This window comes from Mirounga leonina, unplaced genomic scaffold (assembly GCF_011800145.1).
Source record: "Mirounga leonina isolate KUSES-001 unplaced genomic scaffold, KU_Mleo_1.0 Mir_173, whole genome shotgun sequence".
Lineage (NCBI taxonomy): Eukaryota > Metazoa > Chordata > Mammalia > Carnivora > Phocidae > Mirounga > Mirounga leonina.
This window is the reverse complement of record NW_023270447.1, coordinates 15891557-15899071: the sequence shown is the minus strand read 5'-3', so window position 1 is coordinate 15899071 and position 7515 is coordinate 15891557. Positions and strand designations below refer to the sequence as shown.

Below are 7515 nucleotides of genomic sequence, written 5' to 3'. Positions count from 1 at the left end.
AATGGTTAAGACTTCACGCTCTTTACTTAGGCATCTGGATTCAAATTCACCACTTACTGGGGAAGTTCTTTATCTGAGCCTCAGTTTCTTCATCTGAAAATGGGCATAAAACTTCATAGGCTAAGTAAATTCTTATGAAAAGATGAATGGACAAACAAAATGTCATAGATACATACAATGGAATATTATTCAGCCTTTAAAAAGAACAAAATTGTGTCACATGCTACAACATGGATGAACCTTGAGACATTATGCTAAGTGAAAGAAACCAGACACAAAAAGACAAATGCTGTGGGGTTCCACTTATATGAGGTAGTTAGAATAGTTCAACACATAGAGACAGAATGTAGAATAGTAGTTACCAGGAGCTGGAGGAAGGAGAGAAAGGGGTGTTATTGTTTATTGGATACAGAGTTTCAGTTTGGGATGTCTGAGAAAGTTCTAGAGATGGATAGTGGTGATGGCTGCACAGCAAGTAAATATACTTTATGCCACTGAACTGTACACTTAAAAATGATTAAAATGGCAATTTTTTTTAAAGATTTTATTTATTTATTTGAGAGAGAGAGAATGAGAGAGAGCAAGCACATGAGAGGGGGGAGGGTCAGAGGGAGAAGCAGACTCCCTGCCGAGCAGGGAGCCCGATGCGGGACTTGATCCAGGGACTCCAGGATCATGACCTGAGCCGAAGGCAGTCGCTTAACCAACTGAGCCACCCAGGCGCCCTAAAATGGCAATTTTTAACAACAACAAAAAAAAGTCAAAAAGGGGGGCGCCTGGGTGGCTCGCTTGATTAAGCTCTTGTCTTCAGCTCAGGTCATGATCCCAGGGTCCTGGGCTCCCTGCTGAGAGGGGAGTCTGCTTCTCCCCGTCCCTCTGCCCCTCTGCCCTTCCTCCCCCTGCTCGTGCTCTCTCACTCTCTCTCTCAAATAAATAAAATCTAAAAAAAAGTCAGAAAGTATATTATACAACAATTTAAAAGTTTTTAATTAAGAAATAGGGTCTGCTAGAGAAAGCCGGCTGGCTGGCTTGCAAGTACTCACCTTCACTTCACGCGCAACAAAAGAGCAATTTAAAAATGGGTGATGTCCAGCAGAAAAAGACAATTATCATACAGTTTCACTCATATGTGGAATATAAGGAATAGCACAGAGGATCATTGGGGAAGGGAAAACTGAATGGGAAGAAATCAGAGAGGGAGATAACCCATGAAAGACTCTTGATTCTGGGAAACAAACTGAGGATTGCAGAAAGGGAGGTGGGAGGGGGGATGGGGCAACTGGGTGATGGGCATTAAGGAGGACACATGGTGTGATGAGCATGGGATGTTATACGCAACTAATGAATCACTGAACACTACATCAAAAACTAATGATGTACTATATGTTGGCTAATTGAATTTAAATTAAAAAAATAAAAATAAAAATAAAAATAAAAATGGGTGATGTTGAGAAGGGCAAGAAGAGTTTTGTTTAGAAGTGTGCCCAGTGCCATATCGTGGAAAAGAAAGGCAAGCATAAGACTGGGCCAAATCTCCATGGTTTATTTGAGTGAAAGACAGATCAGGCCCCCCTAAAAATTATTTTTTAAATGAAAAACTTCTTCAGAAAAATTTAGAATATATCCATGGGGCACCTGGGTGGCTCAGTTGGTGAAGCATCGGATTCTTGGTTTTGGCTCAGGTTATGATCTCAGGGTCCTGGGATCAAGCCCCATGTTAGGGTTCGTGTGCAGCAGGGAGTCTCTTTGAGGATTCTCTCTTTCTCTCCCCCTGCCCCTCCCCCACCTCTCTCTCTCTCAAATAAATAAATAAATCTTAGAAAAAGAAGGAAGAAGAAGAAGAAGAAGGGGAAGAAGAAGAAGGGGAAGGAGAAGGAGGAGAAGAAGGAGGAGGAGAAGGAGGAGGAGAGGAGGAGGAGGAGGAAGAAGAAGAAGGAGGAGGAGGAGGAGGAGGAATCCTAAGGAGCAGGACTGAGGGTCTGGAGAAATAAAACAAGGAAAGGAAAAAAAAGAAACAAATTCCATGATGCATTATTCATTTGGCAACCAGTATGGGTAACTGGTGCTCTATCCTGCCAGCATGTCTTATTACTTTGACATGTTCACTTCGCCGAAGAAAGAAACAGTTTCAAGTTTCTTACTGGAGTGGCTCTTCACAGGTTGGGGAACCAATGTGGATGTACTGTCAGCTACTGCCTATATGTGTCCCAACTATGTGCTCAGATACCAGAGAAATAACCACGGGGTAGATCCAACAGATCTATCGTACTGATAGTGAGACACATTTGAACTAGAACTCCTTTTATCATATGGCCTCTGTATGACCCCATTTTAACTGGAGAATAAGGAAAAATACTTCAGGTCCCTTGATTTGGTATCAACAGAGAGCCATGGTCCCTATATTCAACTGTTCTTGAAAAGTCTGATAATTCCCTTTTTGCCAGTTCATCTTTACCCTGATAAACAGTCTTAGATCCCTTTGGGGAAGGATCACAGGAATGTTTACTATAAATACTTGTAGTAGCATTGCATTGTCTTTCTTCAAAGGGATCTATCTCTCCTTCTGTCAGTAGGCTTTGGGTCTCTGAAGTGACATGTTTAGAAACTGGGTGAAGGAATCTTTTTCTCTGAAAGAAACGCTGGTGAAGGTTTCTGTTCACCAGCTCTCGATTTTTCTGTTTTATTATATAGGTCAGGTAACATTCTGGTTGGCTTTCCATCTGTCTCACCCCTAGGAACACCATGACTTATTAGCTGATTCTCGAGGGTCAAAGCATACTGAACACTACTACAGCCTTGCAGCCCAGTATGGCGTATGCCCCCTTTATTCTAACAGTTAAGTGCTGCCATTGGTCTCTGCCATTCCAGAATCCTACCATTGCCTTAATATTAGGAATCTCAATCGCAACATCTTCTGTCAATCCCAGCCTGTACAAGACAGTTATCACAGAGCTTGTCAAATTAACTGGTGCTCCTTAGCAATGCTTCCCTCCCTGCTTTAGTGAAAGAAGTGTCCTTTGGGTCCTCTTGGGGAACACTGCCAAGTGCCAGTGTCTCTGATCACAAATAATAAATTAATTCTAATATTTTTACCTCCTTGAATCTTTGGACCCCTTCCTCAATACCATGCCAGGGCAGTTCCAGCATCTCCACCTAGTTATCCTAGGCTATCATGGTGAGCAAGCTTCCAAGAGCCATCCCAGCAGCATGTTGGACAGGATCCTGGTGTCCTTGCCAGAACACTGAGCTCTAAGTCATGGAGTGCTCCCAGTAATAATAAGCTATAGTCCACCCAGTTTCCTATCCTCACCTCCCACCACCATCCCCAATCCAGTATCCTCAAGATCCCTACACATATGTGTCCCCCAGATTCTTGAAATATTCTTATTAACTAGGTCCATTTTTTTTTTTTTTTGGCACATAAGCCACTTCCTCCCAGAACAAGAATTGTATTTCTGCTCTATGGCTATGTTGTAGTCTCACTGTAGCTGTCAGCCTGAGGAAGAAAAGTATAATCTTGAGAAAAACCTGTCTCAGGTATGACCTTTCAAATGTCTCCAGACAAGGGGAAGTTGCGCTCTTCTAGAAAGGTCAAGAGCTAGTGAATAGAGAGCTGGTACCAGTTGCCACTCTGGAAAAAGGCAGTCCACTTCATTTACTGTAGATCTGTGAGAAGCTGGTTCTGCTCTAATGGACTGACATTGGCGGGGACACCCTACTCCTTCTAGTAAGGTTTGCGCCAGGTGGGAAGTTACTAAAAGGATGTAAAATCCTGGGGTGCCTGGCTGGCTCAGTCAGTGGAGTGTGCAACTATTGATCTTGGGGTTGTGAGTTTGAGCCCCATGTTGGGTGTAAAGATTACTTAAAAAATAAAGCCTTAGGGGAAAAAAAGGATATAAAATCCTAACATAAGAACAAAGTAAATATATATAATCAAGCTTATTAAATACTCCACAAAGAAGAGGATACCGAATTGATAGGACTAAGTATACCTTGGAGCAGAGTTAACACGGGTCACACTTTATTCAGATTTGGTGTAGCCTAGAGTCAGGACACGATACAGGGAGACAAGGAGGAGGCCTTGAATAAGCAGAAGAGCCTAGATGCATTTTTTAGATTTTGGTTAAAGAATAAACAAAACAAAACAAAACTTGGAAATGGATGTTCAGTGTTTTTCACTGAAATTATAGTCAAAGTTGCCTTGTCTCCACTGTAGCTCTTCTAGAGGAGATTCCCCTGAATAAGCCCTCCAACCTGTGATCATTTCCAACCACGTGCAGACATTGTGATTGAAGATGTCTGTGCATGTAAACAGGTGAGCAGCTGTGAATAAAATTTAGTGAATTTAGAATTCTGTGTCTATGGTGATTTTTTGAAATTTTCTTATTTGAAATCTAGCTTAAGGAAGAAAAACACCATTGGCAGTTTAATTGAAAACATTCAGGACTGAGGAATTTGCGGAATTTGCCCCAAAACATTCTTTTCAATAATTTAGTTGTACTGCAAGCAGTTTAAGCAAAGCTATTTGGACTTACTGTTTTAGGAACAGTTATGCCCTCTACAGAGAAGAATCGGTAATTGTGATGCCATCTTAGCCATTTTCCTGATGAGAGGGAATCAATTACTTACTGCTTGACACTGGGGGAGAACTTACCCACGTCGTTAAATTCTTGGCTTGGAGTAGGAATGGGGTGAAATAACCTCTAAGTTAAGAACTTTGGAACAAAGAGGGGAGCTGATGCAGTATCTGGGACAAAGGTAGGCCTAAGATTCAAAGGTGAGACCTAAATGTTAATACATACTCAGGAAGCAGTCTTGCCCTATGGGAAAGGAGGGAGCTCCTAAGGGCACCAGCCTGATGCAACAGAAGTATCGAAAATGTTTACCCTGGTTTTTTTTTTTTTTTCATTTTAAAAATTTTACTATGTTATGTTAATCACCAAACCCTGGTTTTTAATACAAAGTAAATATTGTCTTTTCCAGAAACAAAGGCAGAGCTTGAGAACAGCATTTCCTCCACACTTTCTGCCCTATTCTTGACTGGAATAGCATTTTATTACTGCCCACAACTTATTTATTTTACATTTAAAAATAAAAAAAGGGGGGCTTGGCTGGTTCAGTTGGAGGAGCATGTGACTCTTGATCTCAGGTTTGCGAGTTCAAGCCCTGCGTTGGGTGGAGAGATTACTTAAATAAATAAACTTAGAAATAAATAAATATTAAAAAGCTGTGGAGTTTTAAAATTCATCAAAATACAGCCAGTCTTACACTTTATTTCTTTTGTCCCTGACCACAGATGTATTTATCAACATTGATGTAATTTTAAGTGTTAATCTTTTTACTAAAAAATCATAGGCATCTTCTCTAAGTTATTACAGTCTTGTAAGTATACTTTACACAATTAAGTTTACTGGTGGTTTCCATTATAAAAGATGCTACTTTGTCACTCTAGGAAATTTACAATTCAGAAAAAAAATTGTAAGAAAAAAAGCACCTATCGTTTCACCACATATAAAATTCACCCACTATCTGTATTTGGGATCATTATTATAATATTTAATCACTGAGTAATTTTTTATCTTTTTTTCAGTGTTTACAATCAATTTTATTTTAATATAATCTGAACACATCATTTAGAAAATACCAAGAATTTATGTATAAGAGTTGATGCTGGGGCGCCTGGGTGGCTCAGATGGTTAAGCGTCTGCCTTCAGCTCAGGTCATGATCCCAGGGTCCTGGAATCAAGCCCCACGTCCGGCTCCTGGCTCAGCGGGGAGCCTGCTTCTCCCTCTGCCTCTCCCTCTGCTTGTGCTCTCTCTCCCTCTCTGTATCTCGAATGAATAAATAAAAATCTTTAAAAAAAGAGTTGATGCTATTGCATTTGAGTAAGACTGGCAAGTTCTTGCTACTGGCATAATCCAGGAAACACCTGCGAGGAAACCATATATATAGGAATAGATGTTGTGGCATTTGGCCCCCAGTTTGATAGCTCTTTGAGACAACTGAAGTTGTCAATGTTTGGTACTAGATGTAAAGTTTCATTTGTTACCCTGCAACCGTTAAGACTTTTTATGCGGGGCACCTGGGTGGCTCAGTCGTTAAGCGTCTGCCTTCGGCTCAGGTCGTGGTTCCAGGGTCCCGGGATAGAGCCCCGCATCAGGCTCCCTACTCAGTGAGGAGCCTGCTTCTCCCTCTCCCTCTACTCCCCTGCTCCTGTTTCTCTATCTCAAATAAATAAAATCTTAAAAAAAACAACAACAACAGACTTTTTATGCATCTTGTATCTAAATTCTTAAGCAGGCTGTCATCTCATAAACTCAAATCTTCTGGGGAAGAGTCTGCGGTGCTAAACTTGCAAAGAAAATATCAATATCTCGTCCAAACGCAGTTGGATGCCTCTTCAACAGCCTTTTATATGTACCCCTAATCTATACGATCCAAACGTTAAAAATTTTCCTCCAACATTTTCAATTACAGATTGTGGAAGATTTGTGCTTTCACTGATTTCTCGGATCCACTCTTTTAGCAGGTTATTTAATTTTCCCCAAATTAAAATCCTGCGCTGCAGTTCCTCTTCCTCTTCGAAAGCCCCAAAGGGCTTCAGAGTCTCATTTGGCTTCTGTGTAAGGAGGCGGTCAGTTTCCTTGGGGGCTGCTAAGCTGATAGAGAGGTAAGGTCACAGCGCTTCTGCGGCTGCTGTGTTTGAGGTCATCCCGGCGCTGTAACTGGAAAGGGCAAGGTGTCCTCAGCGGACACCGCCCAGTCGCTTCCCCGTCCCGATCCCCCCCCCCCCCCCGCATCGCGACCCTCCCCCCGCCCCCGCATCGCGTATGCGCATGATCCACGGAGGCGGCGTGGGGCGGGGCGCTACAGCCCTGAGTCCAACCCCCTTCCCCCGCGCCGCTCCCGCCACTTTCCGCCTTTCTCCTCCTTCCGCTTCGTACTAACGTGGCCCCGCGAGTAATTCTTTTTCGTCTTGACAGAAATAAATGTTTCATTATAATAGGTGATTGTGTTGAGATTCCTGGAGGGAAGTAGGGGCTGAAGGAGCTGGTAGAATTGGTTTGTGATGGTGTGTGGTGCGGTTCTACAATCTTTCTCCTTCAAAGCGTAGGGCAGAATTCTAGTTCTCCACCCTCTTGCGGTCAACCATAGCTTTAACTGATGGGATGGGAGTGGGAATGGCAGGTGTCTGTTGCAAGTGGGAGCCTTTAAAAGGCAGCGCACAGCTTGCTGTGCTTCTTTCCTCCTGCCTGACGTGCAAAGGACCAGAGGGTGGAAGTTGCTTCAGCCTGAGTCTTTGTGTAAGGAGGCTGCAGAACAGAAAGAGAGGGAACCTCGAAAAGGTGATTAAAGAAAGCTCAATGAAATTACTACTTACAATGGTGTGACAAGATCTAGGGAAACTATAGAACCTGGAGGAATACCACAGGTCTAGCGACAGCAGGAAACCTAAACTCTCTACACGGGAGGGGCAAGAAGAGGGAGCGATGGCTGAAACCAGTGAGAGTGCA

At 42.6% G+C, this 7515-nt stretch overlaps 1 pseudogene; it reads right to left on the bottom strand.

The window, feature by feature from the left end:
• Nucleotides 1–5604: 5604 nt before the first annotated feature.
• On the bottom strand, nt 5605–6826 carry LOC118020405 (annotated as a pseudogene).
• Nucleotides 6827–7515: the final 689 nt, after the last annotated feature.